Raw genomic sequence first — 16,476 nt, forward strand, 5'->3', positions numbered from 1 at the left:
ACCCCCAACAGTCCTCGGCATTGTTTTACCAAACCTGTTTGTCTGATTCGGCCGCAAGTCCTTACTGTTGCTAGGATATCGGCCTGTGTGTTTGTTTAGTCCGCCCGAGGTATGTAGGGGGTTCGAGTTTAGAAATATAATTGGATCGGGTGTTGGCGTGGCGGAATCTTAATATTGATTTTGTTTCAGGACCCCCTGTCTCAGCAAGTGAACAGTGCATTAAACACGTTCCAACAGAGATTCATTCTTCACAAACAAAAACAACTAAAACAATCTGCTCCAGATTCTTTGTGTCGTTTAGAAGAATGTTTTCCGATTTTACCGAGCGGTACAAAACCCCACTGGGACGTGAGTTTGAGTAGACGGAGTGATTCAGGGGCAGAATGGACACAGTGGAAGCACACCCCTTTCCGAGTGATGGCGGCTACAGTCGATGATCCTCAAGTTCATCTTGAAGTATAATTGTCATTCGACCGTACTCCGGTTTACGAGACAGCACGGTAGCGTAGTGTTGACAATGCTTTACAGTACCGGGTCCATACAGTACAGGGTTTCAGATAGGACGCTGCCTTTAATGGGTTTGTACATTCTCCCTCTCCCTGTGTCCGTGTGGGTTCCTCCGGTTGCTCCGATCTCCTCCCACAGTCCAAAGGTGTACTGGTTGGTAAAGGGAGTTCCGTGACGGTCTCGAAGATACCTCCTCATCCCACAGTCTTTGGGGTTCCTGGTCTTGGAACAAAGGAACTGGCACTTCCGGCCGTTTATACACTTCATCTCTGGAGGTTCTTTTTTAGATCTGCTTGTGACCCGACCAGTAGGAGTATGAAACTTCAAGTTCGGCGACCGTTTGAGAGCCTCTGCTCCTGACAAGAGACCACTTGAGCCAGGAAACGTGTGTCATGTTTGATGGACCCTGAGGTTACCGATAGACCTCTCCTTATCTCTTCCCCTGAGGACAATCTCACCTGACGGTATCCGTGGTTTTCATAGCATGGTCCCTTTATGGTCCAATGGCAGTATCCTGGGCTGACTCCCAGAAGCTCACCGAGTTCCCGAGACTGTAATCCCTGTTTCCGAGTCTGCCTCTGACATTCCCAAGTTTTTGACCTGTGATGATCCCGGGAAATTTCCCAGGACTATTCCAACTATTGTCACAAAACTGAACCTGAGGAACCCTTCTGACTGAATTCGCATTCATAAAGGGGATGAGTGGAAGACAGCTTTTAATACCCCGACAGGTCCGAATGAATATTTATGACTAACTATCGCAGATGGGAGGTATCGTATTCCTGGACGACATCCTATCATGTTTACTAAAGCAATCTAGTGAAGAGAAAGTGTAGAGAAAGGGGTGGATACAGCCCAGTCCATTCACAGACAAACCCATCCACACCATTGTATACATTCCCACGGAACACTGACAAAAGACGCCCACTATTCAGGACATGCCCTCTTCTCGCCACTACATCTGGGAGAGGGATAATGGACCCTTATGGTCCGACGCCACCAGGTTCAGGACCAGTTGTTCCCCTACAACCATCAGGCTCCTGAACAACTGTGGCTAACTTAAATCACCAACAAATCTCAACTCGTTCCACAACCTACAGACTCACATTCAAGGAGTTTACAACTCAATTTCATCGTCATATATTTTTTATTTGCAAATTTATTTTCCCTGTACGTTGGTTGTTTCTCCATCTTTGACTCTCCCTGCGTAGTGTTTATTAAATTCTGTTGTGTTTATTTTTCTTCTAAGCAGCTACAAGAAATGGAATCTGCCCATGAGGTATGTGGTAATGTATGCGGGTTTTGATAATAAATTTGCGTGGAACTGTCAAGAAAGTATTTAGGTTTGATTTATTGCTATGAGGGTGTGGATGGTGATGAAGATTTCACAAGAACTGATATAATCAGCCGGATTTGCTGTATCCAGTCCCAGGGTGGAACAACATTCCGATCAACATCGAACACTGAGCAATGCAGTCCAGAAACATATCATTAAAGTATCATTTAATGCCCCACTGAACTAATGCCATCTGCTGATATAATACCCTCACTTGTCCATTCCCTGCTCATTCAAACACCTATTTAAAAGGGACTTTATCGCCTCTGTCATACTTGCCTCGAGTATCAGCCCTGGAAGGGCATTTCATGTACCCACCAAAATATGTGAACAAAAACTTGTCCAGCATATTTCCATTCAAATTAACTCCCCTCAGTGTAAATGCATGCCTGTTAGTCTGTGATATTTTAGTCCTGGGACAACTACGCCAGTTGTCTATTCTATAACTCTGTGATCATACAAAGATTTGTTAAATCTCCCTTCAGCCTCCACAACTCCAGAGAAAACAACATGTTTGGCCAAACTCTGCTTATAATCAACGTCAGATCTCAGCAAGTGCTACAAATGCCTATTCACCTACTCACATACCAATATTCAAGGTCAGAAGCAGTACCCCCAGGAGAGGTGACCCTTCACCTGTGAGATTGTTGGGGACAGGGACTCTGGGACTCTTTCCAGTCTCCTCTGCAGTGACCAGACCTGATACCTACTGGGGAAAATTTTGTTCAGTAACTTTGCTATATTCACCATGGCCTATGATTCCGGGTTCACGGGGATGATTAAGGGATATACGTATGAGGAGCGTTTGGCAGCTTTGTGCTTGTGCCCACTGGAATTTAGAAGAATTCAGGGTACCTCACTGAAACGTACCGAATGTTGAAACGTGGTGGATGCGGAGAGATGTTTCCTGTGGTGGGGGTATCCCGAACTAAAGGGCTGAGCTTCAAAATTGAGGGGAGACCGTTTAGAACAGAGGGGAGGAAAATTTGTTTCTTTTCAGTCAAAGTAACGAATCTGTGGAATGTGGTGGAGATCAAGTCCATGGGTACATTTCAAGCGGAAATTGATATTTCCAGACTAGTCAGGACCTCGAAGGATATGACAAGCAAGCAGGCGTATTTTAGTTGATTGGGATTTGGGATCAGCCATGAAGGACTGGCGGAGCAGCCTCGATGGACTGAATGGCCTAACGCTGCTCCTATGTCATGCGGTCTGATGGACAGCATCTCCTGTTGGCTACCCATTGTAATTCCACACCCCATTCCCATTCCAACATGCCTGTCCATGGCCGACCCTTCTGCCACGATGACCCTACTCCCCGGTTGGAGGAACAACATCATACTCCGGCTGCCTACATTACAGCATGAATATTGATTTCCCCAACTTACAGAAATTTCTCCCCTCCTCCAGTTTGGCTTTCCTTTCACCTCCTGTCTTCTCCTCACATCTCCAGCACCTTCCCCAGATACCTCTCCTCCTTACGGTTCTGCAGTTGTCCGCACTCCTCTCCTCTCAGATTCCTTCTTCAGATGTTTATCTCTTCTCCCTATCACCTCCCATCTTCTTACTTCATTTCTCTTCCTTCACCCTTATCTATTACCTGTTTGCTTGCATTCCTTCCCCTCCCAAACCATTCTCATTCTCCCTTCTGCCTCCTTCCTTTCCAGTCCGCAAGAAGGGTCTCGACCTGAACCGTAGATTTATTATTCATCTCCATAGATGCTGTCTGATCTGATGAGTTCCTTCAGCATTTTGTGTGCATTTGACTGTTATAAAATCGCAAAGAACAATTGTTCTGCTCAGATCCCTGCAGAACACCACATGTCCCTGACCTCTAGGCAAAATACCCTCTATATGCACCTACCCTCTGCCTTCTATAAGTTAATTCTGTATCCACACAGCCTTGTCTCCCTGCATCCCATGCCTCCTGACTCTCTGAATACACCCATCCACTGCTCTAACTTCAATACACTTTGTCACATCCTCAACAAATTCAACATTAGAGATGATAGATTAAGGGTGAAATGTGAAAAATTTAAAGGAACTTTTTCACTGTGAGTGTGGTGTGTGTGGAATGTGCTGCCAGCGGAAGATCAATTTCATCATTGATGAGAGGTTTGGATGACTACATGTGTCGCAGGGGTATGGGCCAGTACAGGTCAGTGGGACCAGGCAAAATAATAGTTCAGTAAGGACTAGACGGGCTGAATGGCCTTTTTGTGCTGTAGTACTCAAATAAATAGTACTAGAGTAATTTCAAAGTGTAAGTAACAGTATATTGGAACAGTGACGACACCCATGTTTCAGGAACTTCACTAATGACGTTATGGTGTACACCAGTTGTTGTCATAGAGAATTTGTTGTACTGTTAGACCTGTGCGTAAACATTTTATTCAATCATCAGGACCTAGACTATTATTTCATGAATTCTTTCTGTTATGAAAATTGAGCTCTACTGGTAATTTTGTCAAATGGGAATGTAATAGCTGTACCAACTTCATGCTCAGGTACATCAGCTTTCACTGTTGTCCTGCTGTGCTAAGCTCTGCATGAGGGTCCTTTCCCATTCCCATAGTACTTCACAAGCTTCCTGTTTTCCACCAACACCATTCCTTACAGTGTCAGCAATTCCAGTTCCCCATGCCTGTACCTCAAGTAAAGTCAGTTAGATAATTCATTTCCAGAATCAATTAGATCACTAGACCATAAGACATAGGAGCAGAATTAGGTCATTTGCTCCATCACCTCCGCTCGGCCATTCCATCGTGGCTGATTTATTAGCCCTCTCAGCCACATCCTCCTGCCTTCTCCCCATAATTTTCACACATTGACCAATCCAGAAACGATCAACCTTTGCCTTAAATACACCGAGTGATGAGGCCTCCGCAGCCGTCTGTAAAATGAAATTTTATAGGTTCACCACACTCTTCATAAATTCCTCCCCATTTTCATTCAAGGGAATGTCCCTCTATTCTGAACCCGTGTCCACTGGTCGTAGGCTGCAACACTACAAACTTCCACTCTACATCGACTTTAGGCCACTTTAATATTCAGTAGGTTTCAATTAGCACCCCTCATTCTTCTGAATTCCAGTGAATACAGGCCCGGTGTGCTCAGACACTCTTCATATAAGTCCTTCATTTCTGAACCAGTATTGTGAACCTTTATTGAACCCTCTCCATCGTTTCCTATATTATGGGTTTAAAACTAACTACAATTGTGCACTGATTCCTACTTTACTAATCTATCTAATTTCTTCTGCTATAACCCTGTTTCATCAACACGACCTGCACCCCCGCCCCCTTCCTGCTCTCGTGTTGTCTGCAAACCTGACCACCAATCCATCATTCAAATCATTGAGATGTAATATGAAAATAAATGACCCCAACACAGACCCATGTGGCAGCGAACCAGGAAGGGCTCCCACTATTCCCACTCTTTGTCTGCTGCCAGTCAGCCAATACTTTATCCATGCTGGTATCGTTCCTGTAATACCCTGCACTCTTACCTTGTTTAGCAGCCTCACCTTGTCAAATCCCTTCTGAGAACCCAAATACACAACATCCACAGATACTACTTTGTCCACCTTGCTTGTTGTTGGCTCAACGAATTCCAATAGATAAGACAGGCAGGAATTTCCCTTACTCAAACTGTGCAGTTATTGGCCTGTTTTATAATGGGCCTCCAAGTACCCCCGAAACCTTTTCCTTATTAATCGACTCCAACACCTTCCCAACCACTGAGCTCAGGCTATTGGCTAAATCACTTCTTGAGGAGTGGAGTGATATTTGCAATTTTAGACTTTCAGACTTTTGATCAACTCCCAACTCCCTTTGCACATCTGATCCATCAATTTGTTCCACGTTCTGATATTCGGGGTCAGCCTACAGTCATGTTTACTTCAGGAACCTGGTCCTGGAACCTGGTACTTCAGGAACAGAGGCCAGTCCATCACAGGCAAACCTCTCCACACCATTGAATACATTCAGAATGACCACTGCCTCAAGAAAGCACCATCCATCATCAAGGACGCCCAGCATTCAGGATATGCCCTCTTATCACCACTACATCTGGAGACCTTTCGGTCTGACACCACCAAGTTCAGGACCAGTCGTTATCTTACAGCCGTCAGGCTCCTGAAGCAGTGTGGATAATTTAAATCACCAACAAATCTCAACTGATTCCACAACCGACAGACTCACTTTCACAGAGTCTACAACTGATTCCACAACCTACAGACTCACTTTCACAGAGTCTACAACTGATTCCACAACCTACAGACTCACTTTCACAGAGTCTACAACTGATTCCACAACCTACAGACTCACTTTCACAGAGTACAACTGATTCCACAACCGACAGACTCACTTTCACAGAGTCTACAACTGATTCCACAACCGACAGACTCACTTTCACAGAGTCTACAACTGATTCCACAACCTACAGACTCACTTTCACAGAGTCTACAACTGATTCCACAACCTACAGACTCACTTTCACACAGTCTACAACTGATTCCACAACCGACAGACTCACTTTCACACAGTCTACAACTGATTCCACAACCTACAGACTCACTTTCACAGAGTCTACAACTGATTCCACAACCTACAGACTCACTGTCACAGAGTCTACAACTGATTCCACAACCTACAGACTCACTTTCACAGAGTCTACAACTGATTCCACAACCGACAGACTCAGCTTCACAGAATCTACAACTGATTCCACAACCGACAGACTCACTTTCACAGAGTCTACAACTGATTCCACAACCGACAGACTCACTTTCACAGAGTCTACAACTGATTCCACAACCGACAGACTCACTTTCACAGAGTCTACAACTGATTCCACAACCGACAGACTCACTTTCACAGAGTCTACAACTGATTCCACAACCTACAGACTCACTTTCACAGTCTACAACTGATTCCACAACCTACAGACTCACTTTCACAGTCTACAACTGATTCCACAACCTACAGACTCACTTTCACAGAGCCTACAACTCGATGTATTTTTACAAATAAAAATATAGATTATTTTTATTTGCATCTTTTATTTTCCCTGCACATTGATTGTTTTGTCCGTCTCTGTCTCTTCCTGCATCGTTTTTCATATATTCCATGAGCTTTGATTTGTTTTGTGCAGAATCCTCCAATATCTTCACATTCAGAAGTGTAGGAATCTGCCGAGGGAGAAGGAGGGTTAATGTAGAGCTGGCTCGTCTACAGTGAGGGATGTTTACATTCCAGCAGCCTTCCCCCGACCGCTTCAAGTGATTCAGCACGCAGCTAAAACTAAAGAATAATTTTATATGCACCCACTCGAAAAACTGCAACATCCCATTCAGGATGAGGCCCGGACTGACACAAAATTCTCAGTGTTCCCTACCTAGACATTTAGAGACCTGCAACGTAGTTCAGCCCCGACTAATGAAGGTCAGAATACCATCCGCTTTCTTCAACCCCCTACCAGCTTCGTTATAAGAATGTGATGATGCGTGCAGGGGGAAAATACCACTCTAGGTTTACCGATCTCCTAGTGGACATACCGCCTCCCTTGACCCTGCCACTTTGATTTGGACACCTCTTTATTGTCCAGATCAGCCACTTGTCTTTATTGGATTCTTCCTCCTCGTTAAATTCATTTTAAAGTTTAAAATTATCAGTGGTGGGGTTATTAGTTATTAAAAGCTATTATTAATGCTTTTTGAGAGAGTGATTTAGATGCATATCATATTTTTACTGAGTTAAGTATTGTATGTAATTAGTTTTGCTACAACAAGTGTATGGGACATTGGAAAAAATGTTGAATTTCCCCATGGGGATGAATAAAGTATCTACCTACCTACCTACCGACCGACCGACCGACCGACCGACCGACGGACTGACTGACTGTTTCGCTCTGTCCTGTCGCTTTCTCAAGGGAATCTGCTGTTCGCCCCTCAGACGGGCTCCGTTTAAAGTTGGGATTTTGACCCTCCCCCTCCCGGAGTGTTCTGCCCGACCCCCAACAGTGCTCGGCATTGTTTTACCAAACCTGTTTGTCTGCCTCGGCTGCAAGTCCTGACTGTTGCTGGGATACCGGCCTGTGTGTTTGTTTAGTCCGCTCGGTGTGTAAGGGGTTCTGGTTTAGAAATACAATTGGACAGGGTGTTGTTGAGGTGGCATTTTAATATTGATTATGGCTCAGTACCCACTGTACATGAAATGAACAGTACATTAACATTAAACACGCTCCAACAGAGATTCATTCTTTATAAACAAAAACAACTAAAACAATCTGCTCCATATTCGTTAGTCGTCCAGAAGAAGCTTTGCCGATTTTACCGAGCGGTACAAAATCCCACTGGGACGTGAGTGTGAGTAGACGGAGTGATTCAGGTGCAGAAAGAGACAACGTGGAAATACCCCCCTGTCCGATCGATAGCGGGTACTGTCAATAATCCTCAAATTCATTTTGAAGTATCATTTTGTACTTTCTCCCCGACACGTGTGGGTTTCCTCCCACAGTCCAAAGACCTACTGGTTGTTGGATGGAGTTCCGTGACGGTCCCTAAGATCCCACATCCCTGGCTCCAGACCGACAGGTATTTTTTTACGATCTGCGGTTGACCCGACCAGTAGGAGTACCAGTGTCTGAGTTAGACCATCACCTGAATACCAGCGCTCTTGACGGGAGACCACTTGTGTCAGGACACGTTTGTCACGTCTCTGAGGTCCTGACAGATTTCACTTTATCTAATCCCTTGGGGCCGCTTCTTCTGAGGGCTTCTGTGGTTTTCGTAGCATGGCCCTGTTGTGGCCCTGGGAAACTTCCTGGGATCATCATAGGTCAGAAACATGGGAATGGCTCTATCCTGGGCCGATTCCCAGAAGCTCACGGAGTTCCCGAGACTGTAACCCCTGTTTCCGTTCCTGCCTCTGACATTCCCAAGTTTTCGACCTATGACGATCCCAAGACGTTTCCCAGGAGTATTCCGACCTCCTCGGGGTTTCCAGTAAACAGATTGCAAACGCACACACCGCCCCATCGGCGCTGTTTGTGTCATGAAGTTATTTTAGGGACCTGCCCAGCGGGACTTACTCGGTACAGCTTTGTGGGGTGGAGGGCTTGTATTGAGCTGTAGGCTTTCTGTGTTTCTATGTTACAGACCTCGAGCAGACTAAACACACAGGCCGGTATCCCAGCAACAGTCAGGACCTGCAGCCGAAGCAGACAAACAGGTTTGGTAAAACAATGCCGAGGACTGTTGGGGGTTGGGCAGAACACTCCGGGAGGGGGAGGCTCAGAATCCAAACTTTAAACGGAGCAGATTCCCTTGAGAAAGCCTCAAGACAGGGCAAAACTGTGTTGTTTCTCCCAGTCTATCAGTAATAACCCCACCAGCTGAACATACAGGTATCTTAAAACTTTAAAATGGGGTTAACGAGGAGAAAGATCCCAATAAAGACACTTGCGGGACCTGGATAATGAAGACGTGGGCCATCTCAAAGTTGGGATAGTGAAGGGATACGGTGTATCCACGAGGAGGTTGACAAACCTAGAGGGATATTCTCCCCGCTGCCCACATCATCACATCCTTACAATGAAGCCGGTCGGGTGTTTAAGAATGCGTACGGTGTGTTGGACTTAATTAGTTGGGACATTAATCTCAAGGGCCATGTTGAGCTCTCTGAAAGTCTAGTTAGACGACACTGAGAGTTTTGTGTCATTTCTGGTCTCCTCCTGATAGGAAAGTCGTGGAGGTTTTAGAGAGGGAGAGTAGGAAATTTACCCAGGGCATTGTTTTGTTTCAGCCAGTATGCGGGTGTAAGGCTGAATCACGGCAAACTGGAACTTGAACTTGAAGTGGTCGGGGAAAGGCTGTAAACGTCCCTCACCGTAGACGAGCCAGTTCTACATTAACCCTCCATCTCCCTCGGCAGATTCCAACACTTCTGAATGTGAGGACGTTGGAGGATTCCCTCAAAGCAGCTGCACAGGTTCATAGAGCGAAAGGCCATGATAGAAAGGGTCTCAATGGGAAGATTAGGCCCATCGAGTCTGCCTGCCATCCCACCATGACTGATTTCTTCTTCTGTGCAAATTCTGTTTGATTTCCGATCCTCAGGGTTCTTCCGGGGCCGTGTCCGTATAGTGACGCAGTGGACAGAAGCTTCTGGAATGATGAGCTCGATTGTTGTTACCTGTGAGACTGGCCACACTCAGGGTGGAGGACTGATCATCAGCAGACATCCTACTATCGTGATGTAGGAACCACGAGCCATATTTGAATGACAGAAACACAAATTTCGAAAAAGCAAATAAAAATAGCCTAATCACACCGAATCGTTGGTCACTGATTCCTACCCGCTTTACCCTGGGCAAAGCAGCGTGAGGGAGAGAAATGCGGGACACACCGTTAAAGAGTCGCTACTGACCGTGAACATAGAATTATAGAACCAAAAACAGGCCACTCATCCCACCTATCAGACGCCAAACTACCGTGCAGCCTCGAGCCATCGACCGGATGCGTCGCTCCCCAAATCCCAGCCCTCATTACCTGTGCAGATCACTCTGAAATGTGGAAACCGAAGCCGCATCCACCACTTGCGCTGGCAGCCCGTTCCACACTCTCACCCCCTGAGTGAATGTTCCCACCTCACCTTCCCCTTCGGCACTTCAATGAAAAAACGTCTGAAATAGCCTCTCACATTTTTGCAAGAGCGACCAGACCCATTTATTGGGAACCAGGACACATCATCTTTAATTACCCAGAAAGTTTATTGAAGACTGCACCTAAATTAGACCATGATGCACTCCACAATGTTGTTACAATCCTGTTACAAAATAAACATAATTATCTATCTGTCTCCAGTATACAAACAACATATACACATTTACACATCCCCATCACCAGAGACGTTGATGCCGTGTATGTTCGGAAAGGGACCACTAAGCCAACCCGAGCGTATCAACCCGGTTTAAAACACTTTATTAAAAATAACGTTAAAGACATTGAAGTGCGTATAGTCAGCCGAATGACAACAGAACGACAAGACAGTATTTGCGTGTGTAAGGAGTGTGTTGACCGAGCGCCGCTTGTCACAAGCCGAATGGCCGAATCCTGCTCCTGTGTTTTATGGTCTCCCATCGTCGTGGAGCCTCAAATGCGGCTGCACGTGTTGATAGACCGAAGGGCCATGAGATAAAGGAGCAAAATTAGAACATTAGGCCCTTCCAGTCTGCCTGCCATCCCATCATGACTGATTTCTTCTCCTGTGGAAACTCTGTTTAATTTCTGATCCTTAGAGTTCTCCCGGGAGTTAAAAATAACGAGTGACCTTAATTTCAAAGTTTCAGTTTATCTCAGAGTACAAACAAACATACAAATCGTCAGCAAACTAAACAAAGAGCTGAGAATGATGGCAAGAAGTGTAAGACAAAAATGTCAGCGCTTCTGAAAAATCTATCACTTCTATAATAAGATAAAGGAACTTACTTCGATGATGATGAATTTTTTAACAGGATAATAAATTCTTCTCCTGCTTCCAGCCGGGTACAGGTGTCAACTTTAACCGATGTTTCCATTACAAACTCTGCCATCTTCATAAGGGATTATGCTGGGCATGTCTAGTCCAGTGGTATATATATATTTCCATCAACCGCCCTGATCAGACATGCCCAGGTGTCATCCCTGACGAAGATGCACAGTTTGGTAATGACATGTTGATTAAAATAGATACTTGTACCCGGTTGGAAGCCCGAGAAGAGTGAAAACATCATTTACGCCAGGAAAGCATGAAATCATTTATTTTCAATTAACATGCTGCATAATTTTCGTAAATGCAGCACATGTGTAATGTGCTCATCCTTAACCAATGAAAAGTGAGAAAGGTGGTATATCGGTATGGACTAGCCACTGCACAGGATCCCCTTCTGGAACTGGATCCTCACCAGGAGACCCCAGTCTGTGTGGATCAGAAATAACATCTCCTCCTTGCTGACAATCAACACTGGCACACCTCAACGATGTGTGCTCAGCCCACTGCTCTACTCTCTCTACACCACGTCTGTGTGTCTAGGCTCATCTATAAACTTGCCGATGACACAACTATTGTTGCTGGAATTTCAGACGGTGTCGAGGAGGAGTACAGGAGTGAGATAGATCAGCAAGTTGAGTGGTGTCACAGCAACAACCTTGCACTCAACATCATGAAGACAAAGGAATTGATTGTGGATTCAGGAAAGGGAAGTCGAGGGAACACACACCAGTCCCCATCATGGGATTAGAAGTGAAAAGGGTGAGCAGTTTCAGAGGGCGGGATGAGGGAGACTTTAAAGCAAGGCTGTGCAGCGCGAATAAAAAAACTTTGCAGTTTACCGACTCCGTGTCGTTATTTTAGCGCTGCGTGTAGCACACCGCTACAATTGGTGACCCCGAAGGTCCAAACGATTTTGGACCGAAGATGACCGACGCCGCATCTGTTCATGCGGTTTCGTTGAAACTGCCAAGCTTCTGGACGCTACGACCTCACCTATGGTTCCAGCAAGCAGAAGCCCAATTCCACGTTCGGCAGATAACCTCAGAGGACACCCGTTACTACTACGTGGTGAGCTCCCTCGACCAGGGCACAGCGGCCCAGGTCGCGGAGTTCGTACAGTCTCCCCCGGTGGACGCAAGTACACGGCATTCAAAGCCCTGCTCCTAGAGACTTTCGGACTCTCACGCCGCGAGTGAGCTGCCCGTTTACTGCACCTGGATGGTTTGGGAGACAGGCCTCCATCAGCTTTAATGAATGAGATGTTGTCTCTGGCCGACGGACACACACTCTGCCTCATGTTTGAGCAGGCATTCCTAGAGCAGCTGACCGAGGACATACGCCTGCTGCTGCCCGACGCGGATTTCAGCGACCCCCGGAAGGTGGCTTGCTGTGGAACGCCAAGAAGGTGAGTGGGGCATTCATCTCACTGATCACCCGGCCACGCTCCCAGCAGCAAACCAGTCCAGGCCCGGCAGCAGAGCCCGCTAGCCCCAGAGGCAGGGGTGGGGAGCCCAACGAACACTAGTGTTTCTATCACCAGCGGTGGGGCGCAGAAGCCCGCCGTTGTCGCCCGCCCTGCCAGTTCCCGGGAAACGCCAGGGCCAGCCGTCACTGATGGCTACGACGGCTGGCCATCGGGATAGCTTCCTGTATGTGTGGGACAGTAGGTCGGGACGCTGGTTTTTGGTCGACACCGGTGCCGAGATCAGCGTCTTACCTCCGACGAGTTACGACACCCGCAGCAGGGCGCCGTGTCCCCCCCTGCGGGCCGCGAACGGCAGCACAATAAGGAGTTAAGGCACCCGTCCGGTGCAGCTACGGCTCGACTCCAGCCAGTTCACGTGGGACTTCACACTGGCCGCCGTAGCCCAACCGCTTCTGGGTGCGGATTTCTTGCGGGCTCACAGCCTACTGGTCGACCTGCCCAGAAAGAGATTGGTTCACGCCGAGACCTTTCAGACATTCCCCCTGGGTGCAGCCCAGTTGCCAGCCCCTCACGTCGGCTCAATCACGCTGTCCGACAACGACTTCACCAGAGTCCTGGCGGATTTCCCATCGGATCTGGCACCGCAGTTCGTGGCAACCATGCCCCGACACGGCGTACAGCACCACATCCTGACCCAGGGACCACCCCTCCATGCCCGCGCTCGGCGGCTTCCCCCGGACAAGCTCCGACTGGCGAAGGAGGAGTTCAAGAGGATGGAGGAATTGGGGATCATCCGGCGGTCCGACAGCCCATGGGCCTCCCCCCTGCACATGGTGCCCAAAGCGACAGGGGGCTGGAGACCGTGCGGCGACTACCGTAGGCAGAACGAGGCTACAACACCGGACCGCTACCCTGTGCCGCACATTCAGGACTTTGCAGCGAACCCGCACGGCGCACGGATCTTCTCCAAGGTAGACCTCATCCGCGGATACCATCAAATCCCGATGCATCCAGACGACATCCCCAAAACGGCTCTCATCACCCCGTTCGGCCGTTTCGAGTTCCTCCGCATGCCGTTCGGCCTGAAGAATGCCGCACAGACGTTCCAGCGGTTGATGGACGCGGTGGGACGCGACCTGGACTTCGCATTCATCTATTTGGACGACATCCTCATAGCCAGCAGCAGTCGTCAAGAGCATCTGTCAACTCTATGCCCGCCTGAGTGACTACGGTCTAACAATCAACCTGGCCAAATGCCAGTTCGGGCTCGACACCATTGACTTCCTGGGCAGCAGGATTACCACAGACGGGGCAACCCCTCTGCCCGCTAAGGTAGATGCGGTCCGCCATTTCCCCCGACCCAACACGATCAAAGGCCTTCAGGAATTCGTAGGTACGGTCAATTTCTACCACCGTTTCCTCCCTTCAGCTGCCCGGATCATGCGCCCCCTGTTCACCTTGCTGTCCGGTCCGGGCAAGGATATTACCTTGGGATGCCTCGGCGAATGCCGCGATGCTAGTGCACCCCAGAATGGACGTCCCTACCGCCCTCACAGTGGACGCATCTAACACGGCAGTCGGTGGGGTACTGGAGCAGCTCATCGCGGGCCGCTGGCAACCCCTGGCGTTTTTCAGCAAACACCTGCGGCCACCCGAGCTCAAATACAGTGCTTTCGACCGGGAGCTGTTGGCGCTATACCTGGCAATCCGGCATTTCATGTACTTCTTAGAAGGTAGGCCCTTCACCGCGTTCACGGACCAGAAAGCGCTTACCTTTACATTCACAAAGGTGTCCGATCCCTGGTCGTCCCGCCAGCAGCGCCATCTGTCCTACATCTCTGAATACACGTCGGGCGTCCGGCACGTCTCGGGTAAGGACAATGTCGTGGCGGATGCGCTCTCTCGCCCTAACATTCACGCCCTTTCCCAAGGGGTAGACTTTGAGGCACTGGCCGAGGCACAGCTGGCAGATGACGAGATCCCGTGTTACAGAACCGCAGTCTCCGGTTTGCAGCTCCAGGACCTCCCCGTAGGCCCAGGTAGGAGGACCCTACTCTGTGACGTCGCCACTGGCCAGCCCCGTCCCGTCGTCCCGGCACCTTGGCGACGACGTGTGTTCGACTCCATTCATAACTTGGCCCACCCCTCCATCCGCACTACCGTCCGGATGGTCTCCAGCAGGTTCGTTTGGCACAGACTCCGCAAGCAGGTCCGTGACTGGGCCAGAACGTGCATGCACTGCCACACGGCCAAGGTGCAGCGGCACACCAAAGCTCTGCCGCAGCAGTTCCACCCCACCCACCGGCGTTTCGACCACATTCATGTGGATATCGTGGGCCCCCTGCCAGTGTCGCGCGGGGCGCGGCACCTCCTCACTATCGTGGACCGGTTCACAAGATGGCCAGAGGCGGTCCCACGCACAGAAACCAGCTCTAAATCTTGCGCCCGGGCACTGATCGCCACCTGGGTGTCCCGCTTTGGTGTACCGGCCCACATTACCTCCGACAGAGGCGCCCAGTTCACCTCCAGCCTCTGGTCAGCGATGGCTAACCTGTTGTGGACTCAGCTGCACCACAGCACTGCCTACCACCCATAGTCGAACGGACTGGTGGAGCGTTTCCACCGCCACCTGAAGTCGGCTCTTATGGCGCACCTGCGAGGAGCTAACAGGACGGACGAGCTTCCCTGGGTCCTACTCGGCGTCCGCACGGCGCCCAAAGACGATCTGCACGCTTCGTCGGCCGAGTTGGTGTACGGCGCGCCCCTGGTCGTTCCCGGGGAGTTCATACCAGCCCCAAGGGGGCGACAGGAAGAACCCGCAGCGGTCCTGGGCAGACTACGCGAGAGACTCGGTGCCCTGGCCCCCATACCCACTCCGCAGCATGGGCAGCACCCGACCTGCGTACCCAAAGATCTGCAGAACTGTAAGTTTGTGTTTGTACGCCGGGGCGGGCATCGGCCACCGCTGCAACGGCCCTACAAGGGGCCGTTCACGGTGATCAGAAACGACGGGTCCACGTTCGTGCTGGACGTTGGGGGGAGAGAGGGTGGACCAACTCAAACCGGCCCATGTGGACTTGGCGCAACCGGTCGAGTTTCCGGCACCGCGGCGCAGAGGCCGACCTCCCAGGGCCTGGCCCAGACTGTGGACATTGGGGGGTGTACCGCCGGTTTTGGGGGGGGGGGGGTTATGTGGCGACCCAATTACTAGCTCACTCGATCCGGCTGACAATTAGCCAGAGCCAGAGACAAAGGTAGATAGCCTCAAGGAGTTTCAGTTACGTGCCTCTCGAAGTATCGAGTGGGGGAGACAGGCTTTAAAGCAAGACTGTGTTTTTGAAATAAACTAATTCTGTGGCTGCAGTTTATCGACTCCGTGTCGTAATTTCAGCGCTGCGCGTAGCACCCCACTACAGTCTGATCAGTGACAGTCAGCATGGCTTCCTGAAGGGCAGATCGTGTCTAACAAGCCTGATGGAGTTCTTTTAGGAGATGACCAGGCATATAGATGAGGGTTGTGCAGTGGATGTGATCTACATGGATTTTAGTAATGCATTTGATAAGGTTCCACACGGTAGGCTTATTCAGAAAGTCAGTAGGCATGGGATCCAGGGATGTTTGACCAGGTGGATTAAGTATTGGCTTGCCTGCAGAAAGCAGAGAGTTGTGGTGGA

General features: G+C 49.1%; 1 long non-coding RNA gene across 1 annotated transcript; it reads left to right on the forward strand.

The window, feature by feature from the left end:
- Positions 1-8,144: 8,144 nt before the first annotated feature.
- Positions 8,145-10,175, forward strand: LOC140720234 (uncharacterized). The gene is made up of 2 exons (XR_012097135.1): positions 8,145-8,210; positions 9,963-10,175. It is a non-coding gene; the product is annotated as an uncharacterized lncRNA (long non-coding RNA).
- The last annotated feature ends 6,301 nt before the right edge of the window (positions 10,176-16,476 follow it).

This window comes from Hemitrygon akajei, unplaced genomic scaffold (assembly GCF_048418815.1).
Source record: "Hemitrygon akajei unplaced genomic scaffold, sHemAka1.3 Scf000038, whole genome shotgun sequence".
In the NCBI taxonomy this organism is placed as follows: Eukaryota; Metazoa; Chordata; class Chondrichthyes; order Myliobatiformes; family Dasyatidae; genus Hemitrygon; species Hemitrygon akajei.